Source organism: Ranitomeya imitator, chromosome 1 (assembly GCF_032444005.1).
Source record: "Ranitomeya imitator isolate aRanImi1 chromosome 1, aRanImi1.pri, whole genome shotgun sequence".
In the NCBI taxonomy this organism is placed as follows: domain Eukaryota; kingdom Metazoa; phylum Chordata; class Amphibia; order Anura; family Dendrobatidae; genus Ranitomeya; species Ranitomeya imitator.
The window spans coordinates 17,468,154-17,486,469 of record NC_091282.1 but is presented as its reverse complement, the minus strand read 5'-3'; the positions used below and the strand labels follow the sequence as shown (position 1 = coordinate 17,486,469).

Genomic DNA, 18,316 nt, shown 5'->3' with positions numbered 1-18,316 from the left:
ATCGCTATGAGGAATACAATGAAAATGCATGATGTTTGTAGTGAAATCTGGTTGTGGCAGTAACCTTATGTGGTGCTGCATGAGAGCTCCTGGTGTCTGGGAACTGTCATATTTTTCGTACTATAAGACGCACCGGACTATAAGATGCACGTAGGTTTTAGAGGAGGAAATTAGGAAAAAAAATTGAAGCAAAACATGTGGTCAATTCTGTACTTAATATCCTCTATCCTGTTATACATGATCCACTCATCCCCATCCTGATATACATGGCCTTCTCATCCCTACCCTTGTATGTATGGCCCCATTATCCCTATCTTGGTATGCATGGATCCCTCATCCCTATCCTGGTATGCATGGCCCACTCATTCCTATCCTGGTAGGAATGGTCCCCCTTATCCCCATCGTGGCAGGAATGATCGCCCTCATCCCTATCCTAGTGTGCAGGGCCCTCATCTCATCCTAGTATGCATGGTCCTCATCCCTATCCCGATATGCAGGGCCCCCATCTTGTCCTAGTATGAATGCCCCCCATCCTTATCCTAGTATGCATTGCCCCATCCTTATCCTGGTATGCAGGGTCCCCATCTCTATTCTGGTATGCAGGGCCCCATCTCATCCTAAAATGCATGGCCCCACCTCCATCCTGGTATGCATTGCCCCATCCTTATCCTGGTATGCAGGGCCCCATCTCGTCCTAATATGCATGGCCCCACCTCCATCCTGGTATGCATGTCCCCATCAGAGAACATACAAAAAAAATGAAAAAGATGCTGCCATCACTCCATGCCTTTAGTAGATGTGCACTTTTCCAACATGACAATGATCCAAAACACACATCTAAGGCAAAGGTTACAATTCTGAAAAGCAGGGTGAAAGTGATTTAGCGGTGAAATCTCTCCTGATCTGAAACCCAACAAACACCTATTGTGAAATCTGAAGAGACAAGTTGTCATCATCACTCTCCATCTATAATCCAGGCTCTTAAGAGAGCTCGTTCTTGAAAAAGAGAAAAAAAAAAAGGATTATGTAGCCAACTTGTTCATTACAGGCCTAGAAGACTTGGTGCTGTCCTTAAAAATCATGAAGGCCATACAAAATGATAGATGTAGTAGTTTTTGACATGGGGGGGGGGTACGCATCAACTTATTTAAGTAACACTGAAGATTTTGTAATGAAAGTTTTATTATTAACCTTACTTTCAAGTTTTGATTACAAAAAAATGTTCTATGAAATTCAGTGTTGGCAAAATTTTAGAAATTGTTCTGGTGTTCAGTGAGATATTAATTAAAATCTTACTTATCAAATGGTGTGTACTAATTTATGCTGAGCAATGTTTATTAAACTTTATAAAACACAAAGAATATAATTGTAGTTTCTTTCCTATATGCCTTCTTTCATGTTTTACAAGATATGATTTATGCACAAAAGATTTTCCACATTCTGAACAGGAATATGGCTTCTCTCCTGTGTGACTTCTCTCATGTCTCACAACACTTGATTTTTTTGCACGGCATATCTCACAGAGTGAACAATACGGCTTCTCTATGACTTGTGTGAATTCTCTCGTGTCGCACAAGACTTGATTTTTCTGTAAAGCACTTGTCACAAAGTGAACATGAATATGGCCTTTCTCCCGTGTGAAGTCTCTGATGTATAAGAAGTTTTGATTTATCTCTAAAGCTTTTTCCACATTGTAAACAAGGAAACGGTTTCTCCCCTGTGTGAATTATTTGATGTTTAACAAGATGTGATTTTTTCCTAAAACATTTATCACATTCTGAACATGAATATGGCTTCTCTCCTGTATGAATTCTCTGATGTGTAATAAGATCAGCCTTAATTTTGAAGGACTTCCCACATTCTGAACATGAATACGGCTTTTCTTCTGTGTGAATTTTCTGATGTTTAAGAAGATCTGATTTATCTCTAAAACATTTCACACATTCTGAACATGAAAATGGCTTTTCTCCTGTATGAATTCTCTTATGTGTAGCAAGATATGATTTATATATAAAAGATTTCCCACATTCTGAACATGAATATGGCTTCTCTCCAGTGTGAATTCTCTCATGTGTAGCAAGAATTGATTTATATAAAAAAAGATTTCCCACATTCTGAACATGAATACAGCTTCTTTCCAGTGTGAATTATTATATGTGTAGCAAGATTTGATTTATGTATAAAAGATTTCCCGCATTCTGAACATGAATACAACGTCTCTCCTGTATGACTTCTCTCATGTGTAACAAGATTTGATTTATATATAAAAGATTTTCCACATTCTGAACATGAATACAACGTTGCTCCTGTGTGAATTCTCTAGTGTTTCATAAGACTTGATTTATCTGTAAAGCATTTCTCACAAAATGAAAATGAATATGGCTTCTCTCCAGTGTGAATTCTCTTATGTGTAGCAAGAATTCATTTATATAAAAAAGATTTCCCACATTCTGAACATGAATACGGCTTCTCTCCAGTGTGAATTCTTTCATGTGTAGCAAGATTTGATTTATGTATAAAAGATTTCCCGCATTCTAAACATGAATACTTCGCTCCTGTGTGACTTCTCTCATGCTTCACAAGACTAGATTTATCTGTAAAGCATTTATCACACTGTGAACATGAATACGGCTTTTCTCCTGTGTGAATTCTCTGATGTTTACGAAGTCGTGATTCCTCTGAAAAGCATTTTCCACATTGTAAACATGAAAACGGTTTCTCCCCTGTGTGAATTATTTGATGTTTAACAAGATCCGAGTTACTTCTAAAACCTTTCCAACATTCTGAACATGAATACGGCTTCTCTCCAGTATGGATGCTCTGATGTCTACTAAGATTCCCTTTATTTGTGAAGGACTTCCCACATAGTGAACATGAAAATGGCTTTTCTCCTGTGTGAGTTCTCAGATGTGTACGAAGACTCCCTATATCTGTAAAGCATTTCCCACATTCCGAACATGAAAATGGTTTTTCTCTTGTGTGAATTCTCTCATGTATCATAAATTTTGTTTTATTTGTAAAGCATTTCATACATTCTGAACAGGAGTATCGCTTTTCTCCTTTGTGCTTTCTGTATGTTAAAAAATCTGAGCTTTTAGTTAGCTGCTTGTCACACTGAAATCTTGTATCCACTTTGTTACCTGGAATTGTGGTAACAATGTGAGATTGCTCAGGAGAAGCTTCCTTATAATTAGGAGGATTATAAGAAAGTGAAGTACTGTGAAGTCCAGGAGGTCCATGAATAGTAATGAGGTTTTCTCCATTACATAGTAACATAGTAACATAGTAACATAGTTAGTAAGGCCGAAAAAAGACATTTGTCCATCCAGTTCAGCCTATATTCCATCATAATAAATACCCAGATCTACGTCCTTCTACAGAACCTAATAATTGTATGATACAATATTGTTCTGCTCCAGGAAGACATCCAGGCCTCTCTTGAACCCCTCGACTGAGTTCGCCATCACCACCTCCTCAGGCAAGCAATTCCAGATTCTCACTGCCCTAACAGTAAAGAATCCTCTTCTATGTTGGTGGAAAAACCTTCTCTCCTCCAGACGCAAAGAATGCCCCCTTGTGCCCGTCACCTTCCTTGGTATAAACAGATCCTCAGCGAGATATTTGTATTGTCCCCTTATATACTTATACATGGTTATTAGATCGCCCCTCAGTCGTCTTTTTTCTAGACTAAATAATCCTAATTTCGCTAATCTATCTGGGTATTGTAGTTCTCCCATCCCCTTTATTAATTTTGTTGCCCTCCTTTGTACTCTCTCTAGTTCCATTATATCCTTCCTGAGCACCGGTGCCCAAAACTGGACACAGTACTCCATGTGCGGTCTAACTAGGGATTTGTACAGAGGCAGTATAATGCTCTCATCATGTGTATCCAGACCTCTTTTAATGCACCCCATGATCCTGTTTGCCTTGGCAGCTGCTGCCTGGCACTGGCTGCTCCAGGTAAGTTTATCATTAACTAGGATCCCCAAGTCCTTCTCCCTGTCAGATTTACCCAGTGGTTTCCCGTTCAGTGTGTAATGGTGATATTGATTCCCTCTTCCCATGTGTATAACCTTACATTTATCATTGTTAAACCTCATCTGCCACCTTTCAGCCCAAGTTTCCAACTTATCCAGATCCATCTGTAGCAGAATACTATCTTCTCTTGTATTAACTGCTTTACATAGTTTTGTATCATCTGCAAATATCGATATTTTACTGTGTAAACCTTCTACCAGATCATTAATGAATATGTTGAAGAGAACAGGTCCCAATACTGACCCCTGCGGTACCCCACTGGTCACAGCGACCCAGTTAGAGACTATACCATTTATAACCACCCTCTGCTTTCTATCACTAAGCCAGTTACTAACCCATTTACACACATTTTCCCCCAGACCAAGCATTCTCATTTTGTGTACCAACCTCTTGTGCGGCACGGTATCAAACGCTTTGGAAAAATCGAGATATACCACGTCCAATGACTCACCGTGGTCCAGCCTATAGCTTACCTCTTCATAAAAACTGATTAGATTGGTTTGACAGGAGCGATTTCTCATAAACCCATGCTGATATGGAGTTAAACAGTTATTCTCATTGAGATAATCCAGAATAACATCCCTCATTAGAGTGCTTCCCGATATCTTCATCGTCTTCTTTACAATTTAGTGATAATCCGTTATTCTCAGAAGGATTTCCTATAAGGAATAAAGATAGATTGGATTTTTTTTTATCTACAATTCAAAAGAGATTTCTAAATTTATTTTATGAAGACCACAATCCCTCGTCAGTGAAAGTAGTAAGGAAGAATACTACATGCCATAACATTAACACAATGACAGGTAAAATGAATAACACTTATGAACTGGTGACAATGGAACAAGTCAGGGGTGGCAGAGATTAATTTACTAAAGCGAAGAGATCCAGCTTCAATCCAGTCTTTGTTTCGTAAGTAAAACAAAGAAGGGTTGACTTTTTGGACGTCACTCTGGAACTCGACATGGCTCGATGTATCCAGACTGACATCTATCAAAAACCAACCTCTGTTAATGCCTTGATTCGTGCTGATTCAGCCCACAACCCTGCCACTGTCAGAGCTGTCCCGGTCGGACAGTTCCTGAGAGTGAGACGGATCTGCTCATCCGACCAAAAATTCTATACTCAAGCTGCTGATCTGCAGTCCCGCTTTCAGGCGCGCGGCTATAGCCGCAGAGCATTAAGCGGGGCTTTGATAGGGCTAGGAAAACTCGGCGTAGTGACCTGTTATACACAACGAAAAAACAGAAAGCAGGAGCTAGTAATGACATGATTAGATTCATTGGTACATATAACCACGAATGGCAAAACATCAGGGGCATTCTGAATAAACACTGGTCTATTTTGAAGACAGAGCCCGCCCCGGGGACCAGTTTGGGTGATTATCCCGCCATGACCGCCAGAAGAGCCCAAAATATCGGCAATCTTCTGGTCAGGAGTCATTATGTCCTACCTATTAAGAACATTTTTGGCACTCGGGGCCCCCTTCTGGGGTGTTTTCATTGTGGCCACTGCCTGGCTTGCGCGAATGTCCAGCGCACCTCGACTTTTGAAACATCAGATGGCCTTAAACAATTCAAAATCAGACAGCACATTAATTGTGGCACAAGCAATGTCATCTACTATGCCACATGTGCTTGTCCTCGGATCTACATTGGCCTCACATCTAGGGAACTCAGAGTGAGGGTGCGCGAGCATGTCCGGGACATTCGCGCAGCCGGGACGGTGGTCGATCCCTCTGAGCTGAAGACAATCCCGCGTCACTTTAGGACTTTTCACAACGGTGACGTGGGGTCTCTTCGGGTCAGGGGGATTGAAAGTCTACACCTGGGGCTGAGGGGTGGGAACTACAGAAAACTTTTGGCCCAACGAGAGGCAAGCTGGATAGTGCGCCTCAACACTATGGTGCCATATGGATTAAACGAGGCATTGAGTTTTGCCTCGTTTTTATGATGAGCAGACTTTTTCCTGAGATTCATGAAATCATCCCCCCTTTTTCTTACCATCGTGCTCCCCCCTGATCATGGTTTTGGAACCTAATGTTGTTTTTAAATGTTTTAATTCTTTATTTCTTCTTTATTATCTTTACAGTTTTTAAGTTAAATCTTACGACACGGACCGGAATATTCCCATATGTATCTACACATGTTTTCAGCTACATCCTATTTCTCTTTAACCCTGTCCAGTACATTGGTGCATTGTATCTAATATCCAACATGAACGGATCAATTCAGCATGAGAACTTCCTGTCATGAATATCCCTCAAAGACTAACAGCGACTTGTGGATTACCACTATATTCTCTTAATGTCATGTACTTGAATACGGGGTTAAACCTTGGAGGTGTATCTTCCATACTTACTCGGCTGTGCGCGTTGTTCTTGCAGCGGCTCCTACCCCTGCCGCGGCGTCTTTACAGCCCTCTGCGTGGTGAATTTTATTCCTGCGCATGCGCAGTTGTGCCTGACGCCGGCGGCCGGTGTAAGACCTGCGGCTCGCAGTGCGCACGCGCCGCATATGCTGATGTGATTGGCCAGACCATAACATGTGACCGGCCCCAAATGATTACTAATGGGATATAAAGGTCCTTGCTTGGTTATAGAGTTATCCCCTTGAAAAAGCTATACACCAACAGGCGAAACGTGCGTTGGGGCGCTCTTGGATGCAATTTGGTGCCCTCTACCCCATTGATTTTTTGCTGGTAAGCGTTGCTCTGGAAATATATATATACATATGTATGCACAGACCATTTGGTCATGATATGTCTGCACCTTATTTAGAGCACGCTTTATACAGTATACCTCAGAGCCTTTGCTCATTATTGGGGATTGGGTGGCGCCTGTGATACTGCACATCATCCTTTTTCTCTTTTACCTTTTGTATTGTATGTACGTCACTTGATTAGCTTATAATAAAGTACCCGTTTTTAACCCTATATACTCAATTTTCCTCCAATTTTTTCTACGTATATTTATGGAGTGGGTTAACATTTTTCCTCTTTTTGAGGTTTTGTTTAGCGTAATTTTACGCATGGCATAAGTCACAATGTGGTTGTCTGGTATTTTGATTATGTTTTACATGGAGACTGATCACTTTTTTTTTTTTTATAATAATCAATAATAGAAAGCCAATGATGGGGATGAAAATTTCTGTTTGGGCAGTAAAAACTAGGAGATAAGCAACGACCATAGGAAAACATTTTTTATCTAGAAACAATTCTGAGGCCTTTATTAAATATGAAATCCATTGTATTATCATCTCTTAAGAAAATGTAGGTTGTGGTTATAGTATTATACAGTATGTAAGAACTAACGTGGGTTTTTCTGAAAATGTTTCAGTGGCTTTCATAGGTTTGGAGTTCATCATTAACTCTTAATAGTTTTCGAATGTATGATATTCGTGGCCCGATTCAGAGACCACATAGGACCATTTCTTTGTTTTAAGCGTTGTTCGATAGCGGGTGATTCTCTGTAGAAAGCCATCGTATCACTGCAGTTTCTTTTGGCTCTAATGAGCTCACTAACAGGAACAGATCAAGTTGTGTGTGGACAAGGTGCAAACTGCGGACATGTTGTAACTTTAAATTTACTCCTTTCCTGGTCACACTTCATCAGTCCGAGTCTAAGAATGAGGTTAGTCACGATTCACACCGTGACCGTCACCCCCACATCACGGATCGGGGTGACTTTAGGTCAATAGACGGCTATCACATGTGCAGGGGGCTTATCTTAGTTATCCCTCCACTGCTACAATGTGATGAAAAAAAACACACAAGTCTATGGACCTCTTAGTTTACAGCAGGGGCTTATTCTAGTTATCCCACTGCTCTTCAATATACCACGAACTGCAGGGATTTATGTATATCCCACTTCACAGCTCTGCTTGAACGTGTCTGGTTTTCATCCTCTCACATGCCTTATCCCCAACTCCCACCTACAGTATGCCCAGGTGTATTTACAGTGATGCCTTATTTGTTTTAATTATTAAATAAAGACTCTGGATTTTTTTTTTCTTAATTAAACCTGGATCTCTTCTTTTTTGTTAACGTGATCCCGTACTTCCATACACTGAAACTATTTTCTGTAGCATAGAATAGACAGAAAATGAACAGATCGTTCTAAACCCCTTTAGGAGCAGCACTTTTAGACCTAATACTATCTAATAGACCTGACAGAATAACAAATCTGCAGGTGGTCGGGCATTTAGGAAATAGCGACCACAATATTGTGCAGTTTCACCTGTCTTTCACTAGGGGGACTTGTCAGGGAGTCACAAAAACATTGAACTTTAGGAAGGCAAAGTTTGACCAGCTTAGAGATGCCCTTAATCTGGTAGACTGGGACAATATCCTCAGAAATGAGAATACAGATAATAAATGGGAAATGTTTAAGAACATCCTAAATAGGCAGTGTAAGCGGTTTATACCTTGTGGGAATAAAAGGACTAGAAATAGGAAAAACCCAATGTGGCTAAACAAAGAAGTAAGACAGGCAATTAACAGTAAAAAGAAAGCATTTGCACTACTAAAGCAGGATGGCACCATTGAAGCTCTAAAAAACTATAGGGAGAAAAATACTTTATCTAAAAAACTAATTAAAGCTGCCAAAAAGGAAACAGAGAAGCACATTGCTAAGGAGAGTAAAACTAATCCCAAACTGTTCTTCAACTATATCAATAGTAAAAGAATAAAAACTGAAAATGTAGGCCCCTTAAAAAATAGTGAGGAAAGAATGGTTGTAGATGACGAGGAAAAAGCTAACATATTAAACACCTTCTTCTCCACGGTATTCACGGTGGAAAATGAAATGCTAGGTGAAATCCCAAGAAACAATGAAAACCCTATATTAACCCCTTCATGACCAGGGGATTTTTCGTTTTTCCGTGTTCGTTTTTCGCTCCCCTCCTTCCCAGAGCCATAACTTTTTTATTTTTCCGTCAATTTGGCCATGTGAGGGCTTATTTTTTTGCGGGACGAGTTGTACTTTTGAACGACATCATTGGTTTTAGCATGTCGTGTACTAGAAAACGGGAAAAAAATTCCAAGTGCGGTGAAATTGCAAAAAAAGTGCAATCCCACATTGGTTTTTTGTTTGGCTTTTTTGCTAGGTTCACTAAATGCTAAAAATGACCTGCCATTATCATTCTCCAGGTCATTACGAGTTCATAGACACCAAACATGACTAGGTTATTTTTTATCTAAGTGGTGAAAAAAAATTCCAAACTTTGCTAAAAAAAAAAAAAAAAAAAAATTGCGCCATTTTCCGATACTCATAGCGTCTCCATTTTTCGTGATCTGGGGTCGGTTGAGGGCTTATTTTTTGCGTGCCGAGATGACGTTTTTAATGATACCATTTCGGTGCAGATACGTTCTTTTGATCGCCCGTTATTGCATTTTAATGCAATGTCGCGGCGACCAAAAAAACGTAATTCTGGCGTTTCGAGTTTTTTTCCCGCTACGCTGTTTAGCGATCAGGTTAATACTTTTTTTTATTTGATAGATCGGGCAATTCTGAGCGCGGCGATACCAAATATGCGTAGATTTGATATTTTTTTTATTGATTTATTTTGATTGGGGCGAAAGGGGGGTGATTTAAACTTTTATGTTTTTTTTATTTTTTTCACATTTTTTTAAACTTTTTTTTTTTTACTTTTGCCATGCTTCAATAGCCTCCATGGGAGGCTAGAAGCAGGGACAGCACGATCGGCTCTGCTACATAGCAGCGATCTGCTGATTGCTGCTATGTAGCAGAATTGCACGTGTGCTGTGAGCGCCGACCACAGGGTGGCGCTCACAGCGACGGGCAATCAGTAACCATAGAGGTCTCAAGGACCTCTATGGCTACAATGGAGACGCATCGCCGACCCCCGGACATGTGACGGGGGTCGGCGATGACGTCATTTCCGGCCGCCCGGCCGGAAGCGGTAGTTAAATGCCGCTGTCTGCGTTTGACAGCGGCATTTAACTAGTTAATAGGTGCGGGCAGATCACGATTCTGCCCGCGCCTATTACGGGCACATGTCAGCTGTTCAAAACAGCTGACATGTCCCGGCTTTGGTGCGGGCTCACCGCGGAGCCCTGCATCAAAGCAGGGGAGCCGGCATCGGACGGTATAGTACGTCCGATGCCGGTAAGGGGTTAAGGGTCACCAATCTAACCCAAGAAGAGGTGCGAAACCGGCTAAATAAGATTAAAATAGATAAATCTCCGGGTCCGGATGGCATACACCCACGAGTACTAAGAGAACTAAGTAATGTAATAGATAAACCATTATTTCTTATTTTTAGGGACTCTATAGCGACAGGATCTGTTCCGCAGGATTGGCGCATAGCAAATGTGGTGCCAATATTCAAAAAGGGCTCTAAAAGTGAACCTGGAAATTATAGGCCAGTAAGTCTAACCTCTATTGTTGGTAAAATATTTGAAGGGTTTCTGAGGGATGTTATTCTGGATTATCTCAATGAGAATAACTGTTTAACTCCATATCAGCATGGGTTTATGAGAAATCGCTCCTGTCAAACCAATCTAATCAGTTTTTATGAAGAGGTAAGCTATAGACTGGACCACGGTGAGTCATTGGACGTGGTATATCTCGATTTTTCCAAAGCGTTTGATACCGTGCCGCACAAGAGGTTGGTACACAAAATGAGAATGCTTGGTCTGGGGGAAAATGTGTGTAAATGGGTTAGTAACTGGCTTAGTGATAGAAAGCAGAGGGTGGTTATAAATGGTATAGTCTCTAACTGGGTCGCTGTGACCAGTGGGGTACCGCAGGGGTCAGTATTGGGACCTGTTCTCTTCAACATATTCATTAATGATCTGGTAGAAGGTTTACACAGTAAAATATCGATATTTGCAGATGATACAAAACTATGTAAAGCAGTTAATACAAGAGAATATAGTATTCTGCTACAGATGAATCTGGATAAGTTGGAAACTTGGGCTGAAAGGTGGCAGATGAGGTTTAACAATGATAAATGTAAGGTTATACACATGGGAAGAGGGAATCAATATCACCATTACACACTGAACGGGAAACCACTGGGTAAATCTGACAGGGAGAAGGACTTGGGGATCCTAGTTAATGATAAACTTACCTGGAGCAGCCAGTGCCAGGCAGCAGCTGCCAAGGCAAACAGGATCATGGGGTGCATTAAAAGAGGTCTGGATACACATGATGAGAGCATTATACTGCCTCTGTACAAATCCCTAGTTAGACCGCACATGGAGTACTGTGTCCAGTTTTGGGCACCGGTGCTCAGGAAGGATATAATGGAACTAGAGAGAGTACAAAGGAGGGCAACAAAATTAATAAAGGGGATGGGAGAACTACAATACCCAGATAGATTAGCGAAATTAGGATTATTTAGTCTAGAAAAAAGACGACTGAGGGGCGATCTAATAACCATGTATAAGTATATAAGGGGACAATACAAATATCTCGCTGAGGATCTGTTTATACCAAGGAAGGTGACGGGCACAAGGGGGCATTCTTTGCGTCTGGAGGAGAGAAGGTTTTTCCACCAACATAGAAGAGGATTCTTTACTGTTAGGGCAGTGAGAATCTGGAATTGCTTGCCTGAGGAGGTGGTGATGGCGAACTCAGTCGAGGGGTTCAAGAGAGGCCTGGATGTCTTCCTGGAGCAGAACAATATTGTATCATACAATTATTAGGTTCTGTAGAAGGACGTAGATCTGGGTATTTATTATGATGGAATATAGGCTGAACTGGATGGACAAATGTCTTTTTTCGGCCTTACTAACTATGTTACTATGTTACTATGTTACCCCCAAGGGTGGTTTGCACGTTAATGACCAGGACAATTTTTTACAATTCTGACCACTGTCCCTTTATGAGGTTATAACTCTGGAACTTCAATAGATCCACTGATTCTGAGACTGTTGTTTCGTGACATATTGTACTTTATGTTAGTGGTAAAATATCTTCGATACGACTTGCGTTTATTTATGAACAAAATGGAAATTTGGTAAAAAAATGTTGCAATTTTAAAGCTTTTATTTTTTAAGCCCTTAAATCAGAGGGATATATCTCACAAAATAGTTAATAAATAACATTTCCCACGTGTCTACTTTACATCAGCACAATTTTTTAAACAATTTTTATTGTTAGGAAGTTATAAGGGTTAAAATATCATCAGAAATTTCTCATGGTTCCTACAAAAAAATTTACAAAACCATTTTTTTAGGGACCACCTCACATTTGAAGTGACTTTAAGGGGCTAAAATCACAGAAAATGTCCAAAATTGACCCCATTCTAAAAAGTGCACAAAACCACATTCAAGACATTTATTAACCCTTCAGGAATTAAAGCAATGTGGAAGAAAAAAAATAAACATTTTCATTTTTCCACAAAATTGTTGCTTTAGCTCTAAATATTTTAATTTCCACAAGGGTAACAGGAGAAAATGCACCATAAAATTTGTTGTGCAATTTCTCCTGATTACACCCATACCCCATATGTAGTGGAAAACTACTGTTTTGGCTCATGGCGGGACTCAGAAGGGAAGGAGTACCATTTGACTTTTGGAGCGCAAAACCAGAAGTGTCTAAACAGTGAACCCCACCCCCAAATGACCCCATTTTGTAAACTACACTCCTCAAGCAATTTACCTAGAGGTGTGGTGAGCATTTTGAAACCGCAAGTGCTTCACGGAATTTTGAGACATTGGACCATGAAAATGACCCCAAACATGTTGCATTAGCCCCAAATTTTTCATTTTCACAAAGAAATCTAAGGGTGCACTAAGCATATTGACACCACGTGTTCACAAAATTTCATAACATTGAGAGGTGAGGGAAAAAAAAAATGTTACCACTAAAATGTTTTAGCCCTAGATTTAAATTTTTACGAGGGAAGATAGGTAAAAAGGATCATATAATTTGACACGCAATTTTTTTGTGAACGTCGCAATACCCCATATTTAGATGTACAGTATAGGTTGGCCACACGGCGACACTTGAGAGGGACGGAGCGCTATTTGACTCCCATAGAACATATTTTCGTAGAATAGTTTGCGGAATTCATATACAGAGCCCCTAAGTGCCAGAAAAGTAAAATTCCCCCTCCTCAATTAACTCCAGTTTAGAATTTACACCCATCTGGAAATTTATCTACAGGTGTAGTGAGAATTTTCACTACATGGGTGTTTGCCAGAAACAAGCAGCAGTAGAGGTTGCTAAGTGAAAATGCAAATATGACATTGTAGTGCCCAGTACGTTGTAGTGCCCTGCTGGTTCTTCTGGTGCACCCTGTCAGATAAGTGGGCTCTCCTCGCTACAGTAATGCCAAACATGTTGACGCCAACTGCAGTTTAGACACACTGTGGGTCTCAGGATGGTTATTTGGATTTGGGAGCGCAAATTTCGCTATATTTTCTTTTTACGCCGTTCGACGTGCGGAATAAATGTTTAGGCGACTTTATTCTTCGGGTCAATGCAATTATAGCATTACCAGATTTATATATTTTTTTATGTTTGGCTGCTGTCACACTAAAATAAAATCTCTACTTTTTACAAAAACAACTTTTTGCACCTTCATATTTTGATAGCTATACTTTTTTTTTTTATACCTCTTCCAATTGAGTAATTCGAGGGCTTTTTTTTAGGCACATAACTTTTTTTTAATCGCTTTCTATTCCAATTTTTGGGAAACAGAATGAGTAAAAATTAGAAAAATATTTAGAATTGAGAGTCCTCAGTGGTTGATACCTTTTAATGGATAACTGAAAAGATGGTAACAAATTGCAAGCTTTCGAGACTACACAGGTCTCTTCATCAGGCAAAGACTAAAACAAATTCTGAAGAATCACATATTTATGCACAACATTCTTCAGAATTTGTTTTAGTCTTTGCCTGATGAAGAGACCTGTGTAGTCTCGAAAGCTTGCAATTTGTTACCATCTTTTCGGTTAGCCATTAAAAAGGTATCAACCACTGAGGACTCTCAATTCTAAATATTTTTCTATCTACTGGCTAACACGGTACCAAGATATATATCTTTCCTGAATAAAAATTAGAAATTCAGGAATTGTTTTTTTGAGGGTTCCTTATGCCATTCGGGTTAGTAGGATTACAGGGATACCACATTTAGATATTTTTTTTAATGTTCTTTTACTTCTACACTAAAATTTTATAGAAAAAATATTATTCCATTGCTTTATTCTGAGCTGTAGCTTTTTTTTTCCTTTTCTTCGCTGATGGAGTTGTATAGCGGCTTGTTTTTGTTGGACAAGATGAAGGTTCAGCGATAACTACCGTAATAAATTTGATCCTAAACCAAAATGTTTGTGAAAAAAAATTAAAATTTTCAATATGAACGAATGTTCTCGAAATTCTGTGTTGTGCCTGTGGATTAAAAATGCTCACTATACCCCTGGATAAAACCCTTGAAGGGTGTAGTTTCCAAAATGGGGTTAGTTGTGTGTGGGGGGGGGGGTTCTTCTGCTTTGAAGGCCCTGTAAATGCGACATGGTTTCCACAATCTATTTCAGCCAAAATTGTGTTACAAAATTCACATGGTTCTCCTTCCCTTCCGTGCCCGGCCATTTGTCCAAAACAGAGGTTTCTGACCACATGTAGGATATCAGTGTGCTCAGAATAAACTCGGTAACAAATTGTGGGGTCCACTTTGTTGTGCTATCCCTTCTGAAAGCGAAAAAATTGGGGCTAAAGCAACATTTTACATAGTTACATAGTTACATAGTTACATAGTTATTAAGGTTGAAGGAAGACTATATGTCCATCTAGTTCAACCCATAGCCTAACCTAACATGCCCTAACATGTTGATCCAGAGGAAGGCAAAAAAAACCCATGTGCAAAGAGTAAGCTCCACATTGGGGAAAAAAATTCCTTCCCGACTCCACATACGGCAATCAGACTAGTTCCCTGGATCAACGCCCTATCAAGGAATCTAGTGTATATACCCTGTAACATTATACTTTTCCAGAAAGGTATCCAGTCCCCTCTTAAATTTAAGTAATGAATCACTCATTACAACATCACATGGCAGAGAGTTCCATAGTCTCACTGCTCTTTTAGATGTAACATTTACATTTTTCTTGGTTTTCATTCCGCTTTGCATTAATTCCTGTGCAGCACCTATAATTTGAGAGGTGCAGTTTTTAAGATGGCCTCACTATTGGGGAGTTTCCAACATATAGACAATATAGACAACTCAACGTCCATTTAAATTTGAACAGGTCTCTAAAGAAACAGGTTTTGTAAATTTCTTGATAAAATTATAAATCGTTACTAAACTTTTAACCCCTCTAACATCCTCGGTATTCACGGTGGAAAATGAAATGCTAGGTGAAATCCCAAGAAACAATGAAAACCCTATATTAAGGGTCACCAATCTAACCCAAGAAGAGGTGCGAAACCGGCTAAATAAGATTAAAATAGATAAATCTCCGGGTCCGGATGGCATACACCCACGAGTACTAAGAGAACTAAGTAATGTAATAGATAAACCATTATTTCTTATTTTTAGGGACTCTATAGCGACAGGGTCTGTTCCGCAGGATTGGCGCATAGCAAATGTGGTGCCAATATTCAAAAAGGGCTCTAAAAGTGAACCTGGAAATTATAGGCCAGTAAGTCTAACCTCTATTGTTGGTAAAATATTTGAAGGGTTTCTGAGGGATGTTATTCTGGATTATCTCAATGAGAATAACTGTTTAACTCCATATCAGCATGGGTTTATGAGAAATCGCTCCTGTCAAACCAATCTAATCAGTTTTTATGAAGAGGTAAGCTATAGGCTGGACCACGGTGAGTCATTGGACGTGGTATATCTCGATTTTTCCAAAGCGTTTGATACCGTGCCGCACAAGAGGTTGGTACACAAAATGAGAATGCTTGGTCTGGGGGAAATTGTGTGTAAATGGGTTAGTAACTGGCTTAGTGATAGAAAGCAGAGGGTGGTTATAAATGGTATAGTCTCTAACTGGGTCGCTGTGATCAGTGGGGTACCGCAGGGGTCGGTATTGGGACCTGTTCTCTTCAACATATTCATTAATGATCTGGTAGAAGGTTTACACAGTAAAATATCGATATTTGCAGATGATACAAAACTATGTAAAGCAGTTAATACAAGAGAAGATAGTATTCTGCTACAGATGGATCTGGATAAGTTGGAAACTTGGGCTGAAAGGTGGCAGATGAGGTTTAACAATGATAAATGTAAGGTTATACACATGGGAAGAGGGAATCAATATCACCATTACACACTGAACGGGAAACCACTGGGTAAATCTGACAGGGAGAAGGACTTGGGGATCCTAGTTAATGATAAACTTACCTGGAGCAGCCAGTGCCAGGCAGCAGCTGCCAAGGCAAACAGGATCATGGGGTGCATTAAAAGAGGTCTGGATACACATGATGAGAGCATTATACTGCCTCTGTACAAATCCCTAGTTAGACCGCACATGGAGTACTGTGTCCAGTTTTGGGCACCGGTGCTCAGGAAGGATATAATGGAACTAGAGAGAGTACAAAGGAGGGCAACAAAATTAATAAAGGGAATGGGAGAACTACAATACCCAGATAGATTAGCGAAATTAGGATCATTTAGTCTAGAAAAAAGACGACTGAGGGGCGATCTAATAACCATGTATAAGTATATAAGGGGACAATACAAATATCTCGCTGAGGATCTGTTTATACCAAGGAAGGTGACGGGCACAAGGGGGCATTCTTTGCGTCTGGAGGAGAGAAGGTTTTTCCACCAACATAGAAGAGGATTCTTTACTGTTAGGGCAGTGAGAATCTGGAATTGCTTGCCTGAGGAGGTGGTGATGGCGAACTCAGTCGAGGGTTCAAGAGAGGCCTGGATGTCTCCCTGGAGCAGAACAATATTGTATCATACAATTAGGTTCTGTAGAAGGAAGTAGATCTGGGGATTTATTATGATGGAATATAGGCTGAACTGGATGGACAAATGTCTTTTTTTGGCCTTACTAACTATGTTACTATGTTACTATGTTACTATCCTAACAAAATAAAATGACGATTGAAAAATGAAGTGAAATAAAAATATGGGAAATGTTATCTATTAATTATCTAGTAGAACGTGACTAACGGGTTTAATGATATAAAAATTAAAAGTATGCAAATTGCTATTTTTTCCCAAAATTCCGTTATTTTCATAAATAAACACAAAAAATATCCACCTAAATTTACCACTAAGTACAATGTGTTATGAGAAAATCTCAGAATCAGTGGCATCCGATGAAGCTCCATAGTTATTACCTCGTAAAGTGACACTGGTCAGAATTGTACAATGTATCCTGGTCATGAAGGTGAAAATCAGCTCGGTCACTGAGGGGTTGTATTACTCTTTTTCTTATGATAAGGGTTCATTCACACTTCTGTATAACTCGCACAAATGCAATGCTAAATAAAATTGGATTGTCCTCAGACCAATAATATACAATGAGGCCGAAAAGGTCTGCAGATGTTTTCTGTATTCGGTGTGCTGTGATTTCTCCCCGAAACTGATGGGTGTGAGAAAAAAAACTCAGATGCCGCACAGAAAATCAGTAGAAAATCCGATGGTTACGGACATATTACAGTCCTGGGGCAGGAAACTGTAAATGGTCGTGTCAGGGGTTAATAACTGCTGAATAAAAGAAACGATTGAACACGGACAGCACAAGGACGGCACAAGGATGGCACAAGGACGGGACAGGGCAAGGACGGAACAAGGAAGGGACAAGGAAGGGACAAGGACGGGACAGGGCAAGGACGGAACAAGGAAGGGACAAGAAAGGGACTAGACAAGGCTGGCACAAGGACGGGACAAGGACGAGACAAGGAAGGAACAAGGACGGGACAGGGCAAGGACTAGACAAGGACAGGACAAGGACAGGACAAGGAAGGAACAAGGAAGGAACAAGGCAAGGACTAGACAAGGATGGCACAAGGACGGGACAAGGAAGGGACAAGGAAGGAACAAGGAAGGAACAAGGAAGGAACAAGGCAGGAACAAGGCAGGAACAAGGAAGGAACAAGGAAGGAATGAGGATGGGACAGGGCAAGGACAGCACAACGACGAGACAAGGAAGGAGCGAGGACGGGACAGGGCAAGGACAGCACAAGGACGAGACAAGGAAGGAGCGAGGACGGGACAGGGCAAGGACTAGACAAGGATGGCACAAGGACGGGACAAGGACGAGACAAGGAAGGAGCGAGGACGGGACAGGGCAAGGACGTCACAAGAACGAGACAAGGAAGGAGCAAGGACTAAACAAGGATGGCACAAG

General features: G+C 40.4%; 1 pseudogene; it reads right to left on the bottom strand.

The window, feature by feature from the left end:
• Positions 1-1,318: 1,318 nt before the first annotated feature.
• Positions 1,319-3,276, bottom strand: LOC138672524 (zinc finger protein 84-like; annotated as a pseudogene).
• Positions 3,277-18,316: the final 15,040 nt, after the last annotated feature.